This window comes from Bombyx mori, chromosome 18 (assembly GCF_030269925.1).
Source record: "Bombyx mori chromosome 18, ASM3026992v2".
NCBI classification, from domain to species: Eukaryota; Metazoa; Arthropoda; class Insecta; order Lepidoptera; family Bombycidae; genus Bombyx; species Bombyx mori.
The window spans coordinates 14,369,782-14,391,701 of NC_085124.1; the positions used below are offsets into that span (position 1 = coordinate 14,369,782).

The 21,920-nt window shown below is 37.1% G+C and overlaps 1 protein-coding gene across 1 annotated transcript in view; it reads left to right on the forward strand.

Moving 5' to 3' along the window:
• Positions 1–8,288: 8,288 nt before the first annotated feature.
• The window catches only part of LOC101738605 (uncharacterized), a 39,792-nt gene continuing 26,160 nt past the window's right edge, over positions 8,289–21,920 (forward strand). The window contains exons 1-2 of the mRNA XM_062673789.1: positions 8,289–8,435; positions 17,286–18,525. The gene's annotated coding sequence lies outside the window, so the exon portion shown is untranslated. The remainder of the gene's footprint in view (positions 8,436–17,285; positions 18,526–21,920) is intronic.

Genomic DNA, 21,920 nt, shown 5'->3' on the forward strand with positions numbered 1-21,920 from the left:
AAACTCAGTGAGCTCTTAAAGACACGTAATCACTGCAGTATAATAATATGTAGGCACAAAGGGTAGGCCCGTTTGAGAGTAAGCCGTACAAAATAATGAAGCCGCGAACCGTAACACAGGGCTGGAAAGGATTATTGTAATTTCACTATGTCTAAGGAGCTTAAGATTGTGCACACAAACGCAGCTATCATTTCACGGATATTTAATAAAACTAAGCAACATCGGCCCTAAGGATTGCTGATGACCATGATTTTTTTATTATTTAGATAGGTGGACGAGCTCACAGCCCACCTTGTGTTGAGTGGTTACTGGAGCCTATAGACATCTACAACGTAAATGCGCCATCCACGAGATATAATTTCTAAGGTCTCACTATAGATACAACGGCTGCCCCACCCTTCAAACCGAAATGCATTACTGCTTCACGGCAGAAATAGGCAGGGTGGTGGTACCTACCCGTGCGGACTCACAAGAGGTCCTACTACCAGTAACAAGGAAGATCTATTCTATCTTCTGTATCAACCAGTACGATCTTACAGACATTTGTCTGCTATCTGTCAGCGTTCCAATATACTTAGATTATTTAGAGCCACTAGCAATTAGAGTAATGGCGATGTAATAAATATGATATAACAAAACGAGATTGTAAATATGATAATATTTATTTATAGCACTTACTAAAGCTACGTATCTCTACATATATTCGCTTCGCTACAGAACTGTACACGATCCTAAAGAAAGCCTCAGTAATGTGTGTGAACGTTGTAGGTACATAAACATGTTGTTTATTGATTATTTTATGTACATATTGGATTACATAATAATCTCCGAAGTGTAACTAAAGGGAGCTTAAAGTGTTATGTTATCAGGAAGCTTTCGTCTATGTTTGTTTGATGGAAGTTTAATGCCATCGAGAATTCAGAAGTATAACAATTTTGATTCCGAAATCAGTTTTACGAGTAGATTCATTGTTTCCAAGCGATTTACCCGAATACTAGGGATCGTGAAGAAGGAACTGCGTGAATTAGATTATACAATAAATCTATCCTTAGTTTATAACGCTTTATAAAAAGATATAGTGATAAAAAAATTTGGGTTGGCACTAAACTTGTAGTTAAGGGACGAAATTAAGTCTAATTCGTCTTAAAACTGATAATGCGATTAAAATTTTGTTTAATTAAAAATATATATTCATAGAGCGCAGTAAAGTTCCGAGTAAAGTTTTTATATATATATTTTTTTGTCCTAAAGGGCCAGGAAGCACATTTAAAGAGCAGAACATGTGAGCAGAGATATAAATATTCTCATTTTATTAATTCAGTCATGATGAAACTTGTAAAGTGAGAACATTACGTCAAAAGAATATATGTATGGCCCAGACGCGTCCTAACGAAAACATCTGATCCAGCCTCAGTGTTTTGGACGCTACTGGTAGCAGCATCCAAAGCTCAGATCACCGTTCTCATCTAACTCTTGGTCGTAAGCGAACTAACCCATAGATACAGCCCACTGAGTTTCTCGCCGGATATTCTCAGTGGGTTGCGATTCCGACCCGGTGGTAGATTCTGCGAAGCACTACTCCTGCTAGGGTTAATGTTAGGTTAAAATAAATAAATAATAATTTCATATTAAAAAATAAAATAAAAGACATGCCCGCTGAGTTTCTTGCCAATTCTTCTCAGGACGGAGGCTAGTTCTTGTGAATTGGCGGTAGTTCTTTTGATGTTCAACAAGTATGTACTTTCATTTATGTTGAATAAAAATGTTTTTGATTTTGATTTGATTTGAACAAAATCTCTCAAGTTAAGCCCGTTAGCTGGAATGGCCCTCAGACTACTAGTGAATAGGTAAATAAGAGCATCTGCTCTTTTGCTGGTAGGACCTTTCCGAGGGCGCACGGACAGCTGTTACCAGACCTTCTCCTCCTTGCCGAACCCTGGAGTTCGACCACCAATCTCGATAAAGCCGTTGTATAGGCAGCTCGACCTGATAAAAGTGTGTCCATAAAAACAAAAAGGCACTTTCCAACATTAGAATGTCCTAATCAAATTGTACGAATTATTTACTGGTGGTAGGACCTCTTGTGAGCCGGCACGGGTAGGTACCACCGCCCTGCCTATTTCTGCCGTGAAGCAGTAATGCGTTTCGGTTTGAAGGGTGAGGCAGCCGTTGTAACTATACTGAGATCTTAGAACTTATATCTCAAGGTGGGTGGCTCATTTACGTTGTAGATGTCTATGGGCTCCAGTATCCACTTAACACCAGGTGGGCTGTGAGCTCGTCCACCCATTTAAGCAATAAAAAAAATAAAAAAAACCAAGAGAAAACTCCATGTAAAATTTCTAATAAAAAATTTTTTATTAGTTACCTACTTGTATTTTTTCACAAACGGAGTCGGGCGTTTGTCGGCGAACAAAGAAAGAATTTTCATAATGTTCCAAAAAGGAAATACAATGGAGTTAATTTTTCCTTATATTTATTTTCGAACCCTTTCCTCTTAGGGCTCCGTTCACAAGCTTACGTTAGACTTGGACTTTAATAGAAATCAGAGGAGGGTCCCTCCAACTTGTCTGACTCTTCGATTTATTATCTCCAGACTGACTCATCGGTGCAGCTCATAGCTAGCGGTTCTGAATGTTTCGTCAAGGGTCGTGGGTTCGATTCCCACACCGGGCAAACATTATGTGATGAACAGGTTTATATGCTCTTGGTCTGATTGTTTATTATCGATATAACTTTATATTTAAACTAATAAAAGCGTATTATAAAAACAATTAAACGAGATGATGTCAAATGAAATAAAACTGAGTATTCACTGAGATTCCACTAAACTTTTGCTAGAAGCCGTGAAGCCATTCCATTTATGCCCCATATGTTTGTACTTTAAGGTTAGCGGTTAATAAACCATTATTACGTAGAAACCTGAAGAAACACTACAATTAACATGATAAAACAATTTACAGGCCTTCACATGTGGCCTTCCCGCCCAAATGTCCTAGTAGAAATATAGTAGAGGAGGGAAAGCATAGGTAGAGGAAATGTAGATCAGAGGCTTGAAACAAGAAGGAACAATAATTTTTCTTAAAAAAAATTCGAAAAAAAAAACCACTTGTGGCACTTGGGGACTGACGCGGTAAAGCTATTGCATAGCATTTTTTATCAACATATTATGCAATTATAAGTAGAAAATAATAATTTAATATTAAAACAATAATAAAATAAGACCACGCTATATTTATAAACATTAACAAAAGCAAAACATTTATTGTCCCCTTTACACTCATATGCTAGACCGCGCGAGAGAGAGATGGACAGACTTTTCTTGATGGGCATGCAGTGCGACGTCACGCCACGCGCTTAATCACAAACACTACCCAAGCGCAACGTGTGAATGTGTTGAACGAGAGCTACATGATAGGCGGAGTAGGGGTGTTAGGTTTTATTTTCGTTACGGAATTTCTTGATTCGGTCGCCGCGCTCAAAGCACGCAATAAAAGCTATGCAATAACTTAAATATTTTTTTCCTTAATTCATAAAATTTAGTACGAAAGTACGAGTTGATATATCTAGCCTTTATCTGGCATTTTTTTCCACTTACCGAAGAAAAGCAATTTCTGGAGATAACGTCGTTTTGACGTGGGCCCCCTGTCAGTCGTGTGCGGTCGGGCGCGGCAGCCGTGATAGAGGTCCAGCCTTCGAATCCAAAACGATTCGGCAGTAAATGTGTTTTGACAGCGGCAACGAATAATAGTTTGCCGTTGTTATTTTCTTGTCTGTACTGAATTAGTCTTGAAGTGGGTGTAGGCGAACGCTCAATTCGGTCATGTCATTCGTTGACATTGTCGTGGCCAGGTAAGCCGTAAAGATGTTTTTTTACAACTACAGATTAGGCAAGCCTCGTTTGAAGGATATTTTGTAGCGGTGGGAAATTAGCCTTTAAGTTCCTAAATATGATCCTTGGAAAAAGCACTATAATAATCACAATAGACCTATTTCATTTTCATCCAATCTTCTATTGCACACAGTTATTATATATCATTGCTCGATAGAAACATCGACTATTTACTTTATAATAATCAGGGTAGAAGGATGGAACTGATTATTTAATTGTCTAATAAAACTAGGTACCATAATAATAATTATGATCATCCAATAAGAAAAAGTTGTAAACTAGGTATTTTTCTTTTCTTTCTATACGAAAAGTTATTTTGTAAACTAGTAAATAATAGTTAAAATTTATGCAAAGGTGCATAGCAGATTAGTTTGACAACGATGTTATGTAGAAAATGTATTTTTGGGCAAACGTCAACTTGTGGAATAAAATAGTAAGAGCCCACAAAAATATTAATTCACGAAATTTAAGACCAGAGAAAATGATTTTAGCGACATCTAGGAAAAACATATATAACTATTTAGCGTTCGCCACAGCTAAAAATGTTTATTTACTTTTGAAGTCTTAGTTTTGCAAAATAAAACTAGATGTCACTATTACACCTTTTTCGTTTTCAGAGTTTCATTCTCTTATTTACAGTTTATAGAAGCAAAAAAATAATAGAGTACGGGATTTGTTTTTTAATATTTTTACTTCTTTTCATTTAAAATATTATATATTCCTCCTGTTCATAACATCTCTCACATCAGTATTGAAGACTGTCGCCTCCATGTAGGTAACAGAATTTTGTTGACGATAATCCATCAGCAAGCTCGATCCTTAACGCGTTTCAACTTATTGTACTCTGACCTCTGGATCTGTTTCATAAAAACATTTGTACGAATTGTAAAAAGTCTTGACAGTTTCCATAACGCGACAATAGATGGCACTATTTAGTCTTAAATTAAATATCGCTTTTCGCGTGCCTTACACAAGACACGCTTTGATATTTCAACACACGCCAAAACCATTTTTAAGAGATCATTAACGCTAATAAAGAATACCACTTAACATTCGAATCAAATAATCGAGCAGAAAGTAAAATCGCTTAATTAAATCTAGAAAGCGTCATTCAAAGAGCGACCTCGCGTGGAATTTCAATGAAGCCATGAAACGGACACAGAATGAATGTATTAAGTAGGTACACAAAAAACTGTACCAATGTTATTGTTAATTAAAGCAAAAGTATAAGGTTTTTATGAATTATTTTTGTCAAAAGCTTCTGCTATAAGCTTATTAACAATGTGAAAAAAATATCTTTACGTGAAAACTGTATTAAAATTAATTAGACGTTGGTGTAAAAGTGGCGCGTAGTAAAGATACTTGCCCACCGGTCCTGGTGAAACTGGAAAGGCCACCGGGCCACCAGTAATCTTTGAATTATAAAAAGTAAAGATACTCGCCTTTCCAAGCTGTTTTCGCGGTGATGTCATAAACAGTGACACCCAAACTTTTTTTGGTTCCTAAGAACCGAAATTTAAACCTTTCCGACTTACATGAACGGAATTATGATTCTCAAATTTAAAAATATGCGGCAATGGCTACATGTAATCTCGGTAAAAAACGCAGAGATGCAATCTGCAATAATATTATATTGATTTTGACATCTCTATTAAGTATGTTATGAGTATACTATATTGTGTCCTTTGAACCAGCTGTCAGAAGGACACCTATTTTCTGGAATCTATCAAGAAATTTCTTTAATTTATTATAATTTCTACAAAAAAAACATAGGCGCACCTCTCTGGCCACAAGAGGATATCTACTGGCAGAATTGATTTTTTAAGCACGTATTTAACTTTTTTTTGCCTATTTTCCGGTCGCTTCTAGGGGTTATTCGGGTTCACCATGATTGACGCGATTCAGCCTGAGGAATTTTGTTTGCCCTAACACTGACCCTAGCGAAAGCAGTGCTTCGCAGAATCTATCAGCGGATCAGAATCGCGACCCACTGAGCAGATCCGGCGAGATACTCAATGGGTGTATTTTTTTTATTGCTTAATTGGGTGGAGAAGCTCACAACCCACCTGGTGGTTAAGTGGTTACCGGGGCCCATAGACACCTACAACGCAAATGCTGCCACCCACCCTGAGACATGAGTTATAAGGTCTCAGTATAGTTACAACGGCCGCCCCACCCTTCAAACCGAAATGCATTACTGCTTCACGGCAGAAATAGGCAGAGCGGTGGTTACCCGTGCGGACTCACAAGAGGTCTTACCACCAGTAAAAAAAAGATTAAAGATTAACCAGCTCCATTAAGAAAACGAACAGTAGGTACCTACTCAGCTATCATATTTGTTTATCAGCTTTTAAAACATTCTCAACACAGAACAAAGCTGTTGTTTGTACGAAGTAGAAAAAAACTGTACAAAGAAAGGTTTTGAGTTCGTACGTTTGTACAATGAGCGGTCTGTGAGTCTGTGTCGGATCACTTTCATCACGAAGGGATCATCGGTGGCTTTGCGTGGCGTACAAACAAACAAAAAAAAAACCACAAAAAAGCCTTGATTCGCTCTTACCTTTTTATGGGAAATTGTTTAGTGAACGCAGTTAGTTAGATTCAAGTTGTAATGTTTTTCGTCTCGTGTTTTTCGTACAAAATCGCTCTGATACCTAAGACAGAAATGTGCACAACTAATCTACTCTCCTCAAGCCTCGTTTATTAAAAGCTATGGCTAGATCTGATTAGGATCATGATTTTTCCTGAAAATGAAAGAGAAATGATACCTGGAAAGTCACTGTTCTAGATAGGGACGAAGTCTGATCTTTTTTTTATTGCTTAGATGGGTGAACGAGCTCACAGCCCACCTGGTGTTAAGTGGTTACTGGAGCCCATAAGCCTCTACAACGTAAATGCGCCACCCACCTGGATATATAAGTTCTAAGGTCTCAAGTATATTTACAATGGCTGCCCCACCTTTTAAACCGAAATGCATTACTGCTTCACGGCTGAAATAGGCAGGGTGGTCGTAACCACCCGCGCGGACTCACAAGAAATCCTACCACCAGTAATTACGCAAATTATAATTTTGCGGGTTCGATTTTTATTACACGATGGTATTCCTTCACCGTGGAAGTCAATCGTTAACAATTGCTCAAATGGCCTGCCGTCTGATAGTGTAAAGTTGTGACGGAATCATCTTGAACAATTCAAAAGTGCAATCATCGATAGAGCCCACATGGAGCGTGCAATACACAGTCGTGATGGTGCACAAAGTCCCTTCGGCCCCCGCAGAAACCACTTGCAATGTATCCTCCTCCTCCCCCGCTGCATCAATCTCGATCGAGACCGTGTTTTTTTTGGGATGGAGGAAATGCTGGTTTCCCATACCGGAAGCCGTTCGGGACTTGTGGGCGAGCACCAGGTCAGCCAGAAGAGCGTTAAGAGACCCTCAAAGTGGCCATTTGCACTTGTAAAAATAATTTTCAGTAATTCGAATTTTAATAAATGAGACAAGTTTTACAAGATTAAACAAAGTGCTTACTCTTGCCTTTCCTTCATTGCACTGCAAATAGTAAAGTATACTCGTAGAAATAGTAAATATCGGATATTGGAAATATAATAAAATTATACACGACCCTAAATAATACTAATAGAATAGAATAGAATCAATAGGAGTTATTTATTAATAATGATTAATTAATCGTTATAATAAAATACATAATAGTTGTGTAAGAAATCAAAATTAATATAATTTTGTTGCAACCTTTCTTTATTATTTATTGTAAACACAGTTAATGTTACAGTAATTGCGATAAGATATAAAAATGGCGAGCTTAACTCAACAATTGAGTTTTCTACCAGCTAACCGTTCTTAAAGAAGGAAAGCTTTACAAGAGTGGGTAGAAGAATACAATCTAATCAATTTACTTATTGATACAATAACAAAAATAAAAATAAAAAAAAAACACTAATACATAATATATCAGACTATATACATAAAATAAATACATATAAGAAATACTAAATTGATAGATAGTGCTCCTTTCTTCCCTAACATGTCTGCTTTTGCTCAGTGGTTAATTGTATAAAAGCAATATGATCGAAAATGGCAATATATATTACATTACTACTTTAGGTGTGCAATAAACTATATTCTAATCAAAGAATTATATTTTCTGGTCCTATTTAATTAACTTTAGTGAGTTCAAATAAAACCACTTTAATAATAATATGTAGGTAACATTTACCGATCCTTCTCCGAACTCCGAAGCTACTACGAAATTACTCAAAGAACGATAATCTGTGACAAGATCATCGAAGAGTGATTTTCGAATTTAAAACTAGAGCAATAGGGTGTAGTATTGTGTTACACGTCCTGGATTTGCTAGTATAACTCAGCCGTGTTGCAGTTTTGTTGGCATTGTGCCGCGCAAATCAGAATAGTGCGGTCGTCAGTTGACATTTTATTTAAAATGGAAGCGTAAACCGAATTAAATTGTGTTCGTGTCTTGTGTTGTTTTCTGTAAATGGATTTTTTGAATCGGAATATTCGTTTTCGGTGAGTTTTTAATATTGATAAATTTAATACTAAATTGTTTTATAACTTGTTCTTATCTTTCGTTTGAAATGATTTGATTTAACTTCGTTGTGAATTTTGAATACCTATCATGTAAACAATATTATTATGTTATTTCCAAAATGTGAAACTGATTTTAATTCAATGAAAGTTTCGTTCGAATGCTAATGACCTATCTTAAATTTAGAATTTTATCGAGATTCTCCAAAAAAAAAAGAAAATGAAATCCAAATAATTTACGAGTCGTGGTTAATGACGTAATGATTTGAAACTAAAAGTAGTTTTACGGTGCAGGTACAATAATAATATTATGTAGGAATCTAATGCAAACACAAATATTCATAGTACTAAATTAAACACAAATAAATTACACAAATGAAGTCAGTTTTGACAAGTTTTCATTAGCTTTGCCAAAAACATCGAATTGTTAATGCTAATCTATACATATAAATAAAATTGGAGTGTGTGTTTGTAATTTTGAAATAACCGCTTTTTACTACATGCATAATATTTTATGAATATATGAGGCTGTCAGCGCAAAAGTGGTCAAGTTTACAATAGTTAATATGGTGATAATGAGGTTCGAATTTACCTTTACAACACCTAGGCAGCGGCTTGGCTCTGCCCCTGGCATTGCTGAAGTCCATGGGGGACGGTAACCACTCACCATTAGGTGGGTCGTATGATCGTCTGCCTACAAGGGAAATAAAAAAAAGAAACTTCGTAGGCAAAAAAATACGCGCTAAAATGATGTTTACGAAGGCATTTGTTATCTATGGATGAAACTAGAGATAGGCCGATTTTGCATCAAAATTTATTGTGTTTTAAATAAATTGCAATACATTAGCACGAATATGACTTGTGGGTTAGGCCATTTTGCGCTGATGGCCTCATGTATGCGGTACATACACCAAAATAACTTTGTTTTCAATTTTTGTCTGTCTGTCTGTTTTTTCCGGCTAATGTCTGGAACGGCTAGACCGATTTTGACGAAACTTTTACTGATAGGTAGCTGATGATATAAAGAGATGATATAACTTAGGCTACTTTTTTTAGACTAGCTTTGCCCCGCGGTACACCCGCGGTACGACAATAACCGCGGGCAACATCGCGGGACTTACTTAGCTAGTACCAAATAAAACCCACCTTTAATTATAAAGATAAATGTCGCGTATTAAGCGAAATTTCGCTTAAATCAAATAGCCTTTCACCCTTCGATATAGTGAATAAGCGAAAACTCAAGCGACGCTATCTATACTATATACTATAATAATATTATAAAGAGGAAAGATTTGTTTGTTTGTTTGTTTCGAATAGGCTCCGAAACTACTGGACCGATTTGAAAAATTCTTTTTCCATTAGAAGCCGACATTGTCCCTGATGAACATAGGCTACTTTTTTTTCATTTTTTTTATTTTATTTTTTTGGTTTCATGTGTGTTTTAATGTTTCCGAAGCGAAGCGAGGGCGGGTCGCTAGTTTCATTATAAACACAATTTTCTAGTCCGTATTTTTGATATGGTGTTTGTCATGCTGTGTACGGAATGTTGATTGCCTTGCTTATTTTATTTTTCAATGAATATACTGCTGTACAAATGTAATCCATGCTTTTTACTTATGTTAAGTAATATAATATAAATGTGAAAGCGGACGTTTGTCCGTTTTATCATGTTGAAATAAAGCAACAGCTTCACAAAATTCTGAAAGTGATAGCTTTGGGTCAGGACAGTGATATTGAATACCTTTTATCTAGAAAAAATATGTAATTCCTACGGGAAACTACATTGATACTTTACTTTGACTACGCGAGTGAAGCCGCAGGTAAAATCGAATGTCGTAATACAAATTATAAATAGACATGCTTTAACAAAAACCGACTTCAAATTGGAAATGTAACAATTATCATCGAAATCGATTGCCGTGATATTTATTTATTTGTCGCGCACGTACTTAATGCAAATTTAAGACTTATATGGTTTTCTCATGGATACCATTATCAGAACTGGACTAAATTTAAATGGGACCACACGGGAAACGCCAGCTTTCTAATAAAAAAAGAACCATCAAAATCGATTCACCCAGTCAAAAGTTATGAGGTAACAAACATAAAAAGAAAAAACATACAGTCGAATTGAGAACCTCCTCCTTTTTTGAAGTCGGTTAAAACGTACAAAAATCTTTATTTTCTCAAATCTTTGAATCGAAAATGAGCGAACAATTTTTGATGGATAATTATTTTGAAGAAGCATACTTAATACGGTTTTCATTTTATATGAGAAATGTAAACTTTACTTTACGAAATGTGCTCACGTTACGCACTGTGACCTTATTTCGCTCATCAGTGCTCACGCTTAATATGCGATTGGATAAAACTGGTTGTTATTAAAGCACTATGTTGCCAAGAAATAAGTGCCCAGCTTGAATCAGAATTGATACATTCAAACCAAACCTTAATTGCACTCAAACGTTCAACTAACAATAATTGTTTGAATTAAATGAAAGTTATTAATTCGATTGAAATTACAATTGAAGTTACTCGACGTGATTACTTCCAATGACCAATCACATCTGAACGGTTACCGTTTACCATTAGCCGCGAAGTTACTTCATCAATTTAATTCTTAATCTTGTTCGGGCCGTATCTTTTGCCACCTAAAGACACTTCTGGGTCCTTATGTCCCCCCCCCTTTGCCTTGACTTTACTTTTCCACCCTGTCGGTAGGGGTGAAATTTTCGGCTGGATGGTGATATATAATTTTTTTTATTTTCTTTTTTTTTTTTATTGCTTAGATGGGTGGACGAGCTCACAGCCCACCTGGTGTTAAGTGGCTACTGGAGCCCGTAGACATCTACAACGTAAATTCGCCACCCACTTTGAGATATAAGTTCTAAGGTCTCAAGTATAGTTACAACGGCTGCCCCACCTTTCAAAAAGGTTGAGGATGAATTTAGTGATGTATCAATTGAATGGCTGGATCAATGAATGATGAAAATGGCCTGATGTTGTGATGGTAAAGATGGAACCGCCTAAAGCATATCAGCCTTTCAATATGAGCAGAGATTTCTTATTACTTCAGTACCTGCCGATTGCGATCGAATTATCTCCCTAATCCCTGTCGGTTGGAAAGTTGGCTGTAACCGAGCATTCAACCCTTTGACCCAAGGCCGCGTCACTCACCTCGTGCTGTCCATGGACTCCAGCTTACCACGAACTACACGATACTAATAACAAAGGAAGTTATCCAAACGTTTTGTTTGAGAGATAAATAAAAAAGGTTAAATTATTTAGACCGTGCCGCGTGGTAATTATAGCCGTCTCGATTGCACTCGCACAGAGATTATGATCGGATGAGCAGTCGTTTAGAACAGGGGACATTTCTTAGTGTTTTTTTTTAAGTAAATTTTACTTGTGACATATTTTCATAGATGCTTAGATGCTTCTAGTGGGGATTTAAGCTCAGAGTCAATCACGGTGGAACGATCGATCATACTTTAAGACAAGTGACAATATTCACGTTGAGACGTCTAAAGACATCGACTTTATAATTTGCGTAGTCATTGGTAGGTACTTCGGTCATCGTTCTCGTCGAACCAATCGAAGGGTTCGGCGAGTAAATTAACCCACAGACACAGCCCACTGAGTTTTTGGCCGGATCTTCTCAGTGGGCCGCGTTTTCGATCCGGCGGCAGATTCTGCGAAGCACGGCTCTTGCTAGGGTTCGTGTTAGCAACATCGTCAGGTTTGAGCCCCGCGAGCTCACCTATTAGTTAAGGTTATGGTGATATGATCTCTTTAGACCATCAGCTTAGGTAGGAAAACAAAGAGGTAGGTACTGTTACGGGTTTGGTCCAGAAAGAAGGTTTTAAAAAAGGTAACTGTTACAATGACACTGAGTTTATTTGAATTCAAATATAAAAGAAATGGTATAAATTAAATGCGTTTCCACTGCTGAAGCCAAATCTGTTCTGCTTGTTTTAGTGATAAATCGTCATCGAGGATTATCGACCCAAGCAGAAGATAATATAAAGACGATGTATCTGGAAATACTTTAGTCTGCATTTTTTTTAATTGCTTTAATATTGTAAATTTGTTAATATATTCCTTTGAATACTGTATAAACTATTTTATGTATGTATATTATTATGTGTATATGTATTTGTGTATACATGTATATATTTTTACGGTTATATATGTTTGGTGTATGTATTTGTAATTAATATCAATTTCATTGCATCTACTACTATTTTCTCTGCACTACCTTTGGTTGACTGGTAGAAAATGCCTAAGGCATTAAGTCCGCCAATGTAAATTAACATGAAGTGTAATAAATAAATAAAAATAAATATTGAGGGGCGTACATATGTAACGGTATCACTACCCTACTACTATTTCCCATCGTGAAGCAGCCTTTGTACTGTAAAAACGGAGACATAGATCCATCTCTCTAGCTGGGTGACGGCATTTACGTTGCTGATGTCTATGGGCTCCGATAACTTAACACTAGGTGGGCCGATACTTATCATTATTTACGGACAAAAAAAACCTGGGCATCTCTTTGCAGGCTACAGTTAAAATGTCATCAAGAGAATGTCTTAATGAGTGCAACGATAACACACCACGAATATACCATTAATAAACAGCTTCTTATGGAATAGTTCTCACGGCGGTTTCTACAACTTGCACTTGTTGAGACAGCCATGGGAATAAACGCGTTGAGAAAATGTGGTGATGAGTCTTGTTAAAAACGAAAGGTCGCATGTCTGAATGGAGCAGCGAAGAAGATTGGCGTTACATCTCCGGTCTTATCGTTTATCGATCAATGTCCAAAATCTGGAGCTCATTGGAATAGCAGTCGTAATACTAAGAACTATCGTCATGTTCGTGTTGAAATTTCAAGGGTAGTATTGGTTTGAAATCGTGCTCCACAGAGCAATATCACAGACCCTTTAATGTTATACCAAACAAAATACAAAACTACAAAAATGATTATAGGTGGTTTTTTTTTTTTATTGCTTATGTGGGTGGACGAGCTCACAGCCCACCAGGTGTTAAGTGGTTACTAATGCCCATAGACATCTACAACGTAAATGCGCCACCCATCTTGAGATATAAGTTATAAGGTCTCAGTATAGTTACAACGGCTACCCCACCCTTCGAACCGAAACGCATTACTGCTTCACGGCAGAAATAGGCAGGCACCTACACGTGCGGACTTACAAGAGGTCCTACCACCAGTGTTAATTATATGTGATTTGTACATGCTGCGCTTTTTTTTACTCTCTGGTAGTCTGAGGGGCTATTCTAGCTTCTTACGGATGGGTAGGTGAGCTTTCGGGCTCAACCTAAGAGAATTTGCTAACACTAGTCGTAGTAAGATCACTGCTCTTGCGCAGAATCTACCACCGGATCGGGATCGCGACCCACTGATAAAATCCGGCTAGAGGCTCAGTAGGCTGTATCTATGGGTGCAGATCTCATGGACTTCATAGGTATCGGACCAAAGCACGGCAGAGTTCGTATGACTTCGATCTTTAATACGTGTGCAAATTTTTTAGTTAATCCAACGGTTTGAAGCCGGTTAAAATTACGTTTAAAGATTTCGTTAAATAAATAGGTACAGGTAAAGCTGATGGCAACATGAAAGGAACACAAGATAGCATTGTCAAGAAACACTGAAATTTCAAACCCAGGCAGCTCTGAAAACTCTTCAAAAGAACCTCGCATAAGATTGCACCAGAAATAAGCAGAAATACTCAAGCCCCTATTTTATACATACGTCATGATCGACATATAATTACGCCATGACAATCAGACCATAAAACACCAAAGATGCGTCAAAATATTATTGTTTTTTTTTTTCAATTCCCATTTTTTCGTTAACTATACGAGTGTCATGAACAATTACAATCTCGTTACAGGCACTTATGAGTTGTGCGCATACGAATATGATAATTATTTTGATATCGTTAACTTTCTTGTTCGATATTTTGTCTCGTTTTGAGAGATTGAGAGCGTAAGATGCACGACTTCCCGTCGATTCGGGTCGAATTTAAATGGCGCTGAAGGAGTCACCTTTTGGATGTTTTTTTCGGTTTTGTGTGCAAATAGTTTTTTTTATTTATTGCTTAGATGGGTGGACGAGCTCACAGCCCACCTGGTGTTAAGTAGTAACTGGAGCCCATAGACATCTACAACGTAAATGCGCCACCCACCTTGAGATATAAGTTCTAAGGTCTCAAGTATAGTTACAGATATTGCATTCATTTTGAGGATAATATTTATCTCTTTACTAACTTTCCACATAGCGATTCCTCTGGACTGCTTTTTTTGTCCTACATATTCTAGTAACTTCGAGGGGTTATTCTAGATTTGCCGAGCTAGTAGGCGAGCTCACGGGACTCAAACCTGACGACGTTGCTAACACGACCCCAACCAAGAGCCGTGCTTCGCAGAATCTGCCACCGGATCGGAAACGCGATCCACTGAGAAGATCCAGCGAGAAACTCAATGGGTTAAAGGACTGCGTTGACAATTAACACTAGACGAGCCACAAGCTCGACTTAACTAACAGTTCAAAAAAAATATTAAATTTCCAAGTAAATATTCGATGGAAAAGTTATTATATAATTAAATTACTTTACCGCAACACAAAATTTCAAAACGTATCATAACATAATAATCACGGAATTTCACACAATTTTCTTAGAGAGTTAATGGGGAGTCGCTGACTTAGCATTACGTGATAAACTTACCAAAACAAACGTAGTAGAAGCTCCCATATGTTTTTTTAATGTTATCTGATGTTAGGCGGCTATCAAAGCTCATTGATACTCGACTGTATATATTGTTGTCGAACATAAGATGTCTTGATTGTCTACATCGTCTACTTTAGCCCTATATGCGGACCAACAATGTACCTAGCTTCATCGAGCAAGTTGTCTGTGAACATCTGCTACGTACTGTTATACATTCCCGTTGCACTCTTACTTGTTAACCAAGCACTCTTTCCCGCTACCTCAGCACCTTTCTTAGCACACCTACATACATCGGGCTAACATCAGTGAGTCAGTCTACATCATCCTCTCATCCAAGACGGTTCTTCTTTTTTCCCCACCTTATCCCACTAGGTGAGGTCGGCACGGTAATTATTCTATTCGATTGTCTTCTATCAGCCGTGATCTCAACACTCCTCTCTCTCTCTCTCTCATATCGTCATTCACACACTCCATCCATGTCTTCTTCGGTCGTCCTCTTCCCCCTCTACCTTGCACTACCATTTCCATACATCTCCTAGTCACATGCATCTTCTCTCTACGCATCACGTGTCCATACCACGCTAACCTTCCGCTCTTTAATTTGTTAATTATCGAGGCTACTTTCACAATATCTCTGATATACTCCAAAATAATTTAAGTAGTTTTTTTTTTAAACCAACATATCTGGAGGTTCATAACAGTACGCATTAGAAAAATTGGTATCAGTATGGGAATTGGTGCACGTATCATTGCATTCGCGAAGCAGTTGCTCTTGAGTTGTTAGGTCTCCTTCGGAGGCGCTCGGGCAGCTGTTAGCAAATCCCACCCCTCCTGGTTGAGCCTTTGCACGTCCACCTGTCTTGGTGAAACTGCAAAGGCCTCCGGGCCACCAGTAATCGTTCAATCATAAAAAAGTGAAATCATGTAGAGTCCTAACCTTTCAGACCACGTTGACTGGCCATTGACATTCCACTTATCATCCTCGAACGTGGAATGGTAAACCGGAGAGGCAAACCCCACCCACTAAAATAGACAATGTGGTAGTTCTCGTAAACCGTATAACGTCGCGTGGTTTGATGACAAACTGCTTTGGTAGAAGGACTCCAGAATAGGGATTATTTTAAGGTCTCTCTCTCTCTCTCTTTAAAGGTTTAAAAAAATTCTGTGACGTTTTTTTTTTATATTTAGGTGGGTGGACGAGCTCACAGCCCACCTGGTGTTAAGTGGTTACTGGAGCCCATGGAGATTTACAACGTAAATGCGCCACCCACCTTGAGATAATATAAGTTCTAAGGTCTCAAGTATAGTAACAAGTTAAAGTCCAATGGGTATGTCTTTGATGTTATTTTATGTGCTTAAAATCGATTGATTAATGATAATACTTAAAATGATTTATTTATATGTTTTTTTTTATATACGTAAAAGGTTTTGATGCTGGCAATATTTTTCCCGCAAAAATTAAAATCTTGTTTTTTTCAACATAGTTACTTTTTTTAAACTACTTATTGTAAACTGTAGTGGCGCTTATTTGAAAGAAAGTAAATGCATATTTATTTATGACAAAATTAATGCACTAAGTATTTTTTCTCTAATCTATTGTCCGCTTTGGGCCTGAAATGGGCATTCCACTTTGGTATTATAATTCTTAATAAGTAATTTCTCGATTATTTCGGATCACGGACCCCCAATATGTTTTCCAACATGAAGAAGTACCAAGTTGAAAAGTTTGGCTTTAATAATTTCACGCTGTTATACAATCACGAATCCACAAATCAGTTTCTATAAAAAGGAAAGCCACCACGATGTAATAGACCACTGGACGATCTCAAATAAACATTAACGTTTTGCATCTATGTAGTAGAAATAATCGTAAAAGCTTATACTAAAAACTATTCAAATTGAGATAGCCTCACCGAATCTAGAAAAACGGTTCAAACATCACCAAAACATTACGATAACTTTTATTACGCGGACACGATTTCAGTATAATTTAAGGCGAAAGTTCGAAGCTGTAACATCTTCGCACCATCAGAAAGTAAAATGCAATTTAATCGTGTGTCATTTTTTTTATTTGCAGGTAATAACGCAAGCGCTACCACGGGTCGCGTGGATGTTAGCGCTGAATGACCAGTTGCTGGGAGTTGAATCTAATAGCTGTCCTGAATGTTATCTAACAACGTACAGGCCTTAAGTGTTAAAGGCTGTAGGGAATATTAGCGAAGCTTTACCTGCTTTAGAGGACGACAGCAGAAGACCGGAAGAATTTGGATTGCAGTCAAAATATATCGGTTCTCTTACAAATTGTTCGACCCAAAACCAGAATCTCGTTTAGCTAACGAAAGTGACATAAAACCCATAATATTTTGTAGCTTAAGGCCTACATTTGTATTTGCCTGTAGTTGAAACTACGAGCTGTTGTGTATCGGAAAGCTGGGGCGAGAAAATTATTCGTTCATGAAATAAATTTATGAAGAAAAAAACTTCTAATAAAAGGATTAAATTATAACGATAAAAATAAAATAAAAACATATTGAAGAAAATCAATTGGTAACACCTTAAGACAGCGAACTAGCCTCTGAGAGATACACAGATATAGAAGTATTCGTGATGAAATTAACCGTGTGATTCGTCGGAGTTTAAATAATATTTGGACTGCATAAAATTTTCTTTGGATGATTCATAAATTACCATTATTTATTTAAATTTAACCCAATTGAGTAAATGACGCAGTATTTACTTTGAATACCAAAAAAATCACTGGAAACATACACAGGAACTATAACAAAAACTTGTTTGTCTTACGAAAGAAATAGTAAAATAATTATGGAGCTTGTGAAGAGGTCATTTTTACAAATTGCATGACGTAACAATAAAACTTTTTTCGAAGCAAACAAGAAAAACAATTGCGCAAGTGAATTTCGAAGCAAAACAAACAATTGAGAGAGAAGAAGAATTATTACTATAATTCACATGGTAGTTATTTAATGTGAGAGACACGCATTATGTTATACAATTTACTAGATGGAAACTGTAGGAGCGTAATACTTATGATGGGCGCTCGTAAATTTGCTGCTGGAAGATTTGAATAGGAAATTTCAAGAGGATTTTACATCTATTTATTCAACGGTGAACAATAAACGTTTGTGCACACAATAGAACTTTGTAGAGGCGAACGAACCCAAAATGGTGATCGTGAAATTATAGAGAAATCCAAACGAAAACTGTTCGAAGGCGTGAATGAGTAATGCGATTATGGAGTCCACGAAGAATCGGTGATTCTTGCGGATGTCGAATTGAATTTGGATCGGAATTGGCAGGTTCGTGAGACTTTTCTTATCTTTTTTTAGACAAGCCGCTTACGCGAGCGCCATTATTACCGGCTGTCAATCGGTATATTGACAATTTTTGATTAAAAAAAAACATTTTTTGCTGGTGCTAGGACATCTTGTGAGTCCGTGCGGGTGGGTATCACCGCCCTGCCTGTTTCTGCCGTGAAGCAGTAATGCGTTTCGGTTTGAAGGGTGGGGCAGCCGTTGTAACTATACTTGAGACCTTAGAACTTATATCTCATATATGGGTGGCGCATTTACGTTGTGGATGTCTATGGGCTCCAGTAACCACTTAACAACAGGTGGGCTGTGAGCTCGTCCACCCATCTAAGCAATAAAAAAAAGTGCAACACAAATAGAAACTAAAAATAGATTATGACGTACTGATCTGAGAATATTAACATGACATGCGTAAATTAACTTATTATTTAGACATTAAGCTAGCTATCTGATAAAGGAACTTAAGGTACTAAACCTTCGACTAAACGGGCTAGTTTTGATTTGTCTTATCGAGTCCGATTTATTTCGTAGTAATGAGGCTGAGGCTATAATTATTGACAGATAAAAAAACTATACGTTTGCGACTTGAATTTGTGGTGTAAATAGAACAGTAGAATATCTTAGTTTTAGACATTTATCTATAGGTATATAAAAATGAATTGCGTGAATGAGTTCGTTAGTATCGCTAAAACTCGAGAACGGCTGGACCGATTTGGCTAATTTTGGTCTTGAATTATTTGTGGAAGTCCAGAAAAGGTTTAAAAGGTAGATCAATTTTAATATGAAAATGCTCGGAATTAAATAAAAATAAATTTGTTTTTACTTTAATGTGTCCCCCGTCGGACGGATTCCTTTTGTTTGTTTTAAGTTTATACAAAAGCTTAGGTCTTTTATTTATCGATTGAGGCACTACGAAGTCTGCCGGGTCAGCTAGTATTTTTTTAAATTGTTATTAAAATTTAGGTAGTATGTTTACGTGGTAAGTTCCGACAATATATAGGAAAGAAGCGAGCCCTATATTCTTTGTATTTCTGCGACACATCGCAGCGGTGAAACTGTTTTGCGAATCTATATGGCAGTCATTACAATTTAAAAGGCTAATTTAAATTACCTAATCCAATTTTCATTTGATGTATTACCAACAATAAACATCGGGAAAATAGAAGAATTATAACTGAATTTATTTATAACTAAGCGAATAGGATCTACTCGCGTGTTGTTGACGAATCTCGCGTGATTGTGTACAGGACTTAAGGATTTGGTTAAGGGGTTAAATGGGTTACCGGGAATAAATGGCCAACTTTTAATATAAAAAAAGTATATTTAAAAAATAATACAATCTTTTTATGGTGTAACTTTATTGTGTAATAACGGATTACTGACTTTCATTCCTGATCCTGCGGACAGAGTGGAAAGCAGTCGACGTCGCTCCAAAACACGTCATTTCGGATCCTTCCGATCCACTAACGGTGCTTTTAGGTACACCGGTCATCGTTCTCGTCAAATTAACCCTCAGACACAGCCCACTGAATTTCTCGCCGGATCTTCTCAGTGGGTCGCGTTTCCGATCCGGTGGTAGATTCTGCGAAGCACGGCTCTTGCTAGGGTTCGTGTTAGAAACCTCGTCAGGTTTGAGCCCCGTGAGCTCGCCTACTAGTTAAGGTTACGCTGAAATAGCCTCTCAAGGCTCTCAGCTTAGCTAGGAAAAAAAAACTGACTTTTTAAGAAAAGTATTGAAAGCTCTGCCATTATGACGTCATTTCCGGCGAACCAAAACTTGCGTCCTCGTAGTCAGAAGAATTCCTAGCAGGAGCATCTGAAATGAAAAAAAATACGTGTTTTAATTATGATTTTAAACTACAACGCGTTTCAATTCCAATTTCCACACAATTCCAATTTTAATTGCCCGTTATTGGAAGAACAGCTCACAGCTCAATTGATGTTTAGTGATGATTACTGAAGCCTATGGATTGGATGAGGTCAATTACTCAATTTTTAATATGCTTTTATTAGATTCAGACATATGTATGTTTGTAACGGAATCTTTGAACATAATTTTGACCCCCTTCAAAACGTCGGATTAGCTTGAATTTTGGTATTCTTATTAAGGACCGATGACAATTCAATATTAAAAAAAATATGATTTTTTTTTTAAATTCAAACTCAACTTAAAAATGAAAATAATAGTTTAAAAAAACTAACAAAATACGCCTTTATAGAAAATCCAACTAAAATTTTTTAATAAATTTGAATTAAAAATAGTGTAAGAAAAAATGATTTTATTGTAAAAAAGCGTGGAGTGCATGGTATCAGTAGTTATAAATATTTTATGAACAGATATGAGTAGAAGGGTTATTTTGATAATATCCTGAAAAGCACCACACGCTTTTTTTACAATAATTTTTTTTTTCCTTACACTATTTTTAATTTAAATTTATTAAAATTTATTGTTATCCTTTTTAAGAATAACTTACGTAACTAACGTGGAATAAATTGCAGGCCAGTTTTATTTAAGTATAAACAAAAAAAAAAGATTTAGGTATGTAAATTTTGTAGAGTTGTGTTTGTACATTGCAATCGTCAATACAGTCACGTTCGCCCGGCCCTATCTTTTGAATCTGTAAGTCGCTTTCAACTTCCAGAGCTTTCCTATTATAAAAATAAAAGTTAACTTTTTCCGTGTCACACAAGAAATGTTCACAAAACTTGAGAATAGCTATTTAATCGATAGCGGTGAGCCTGGACGGGTAGCTACCACTACCCTGCCTATTCCTGCCGTGAAGCAGTAATGCATTTCGGTTTCAAGGGCGGGGCAGCTGTTGTACTGTTAAAACTGAGACCTTACAACTCATGTCTCGAGGTGGGTGCGGTATTGACGTTGTTTATGTCTATAGGTTCCGGTAACCACTTAACACCAGGTAGGTAGTCGTCGTGGCCTAAAGGATAAGACGTCCGGTGTATTCGTATGTAGCGATGCACCGGTGTTCGAATCCCGCAGGCGGGTACCAATTTTTCTAATGAAATACGTACTCAACAAAATATGTTCACGATTGATTTGCACGGTGAAGGAATAACATCGTGTAATAAAAATCAAACCCGCAAAATTATAATTTGCGTAATCACTGGTGGTAGGACCTCTTGGGAGTCTGCACGGGTAGGTACCACCACCCCGCCTATTTCCGCCGTGAAGCAGTAATGCGTTTCGGTTCGAAGGGTGGGGTAGCCGTTGTAACTATACAGAGACCTTAGAACTTATATCGCAAGGTGGGTGGCGCATTTACGTTGTAGATGTCTATGGGCTCCAGTAACCACTTAACATCAGGTGGGCTGTGAGCTCGTCCATCCATCTAAGCAATAAAAAAAAAAAAAAAAAAATAAAAGGC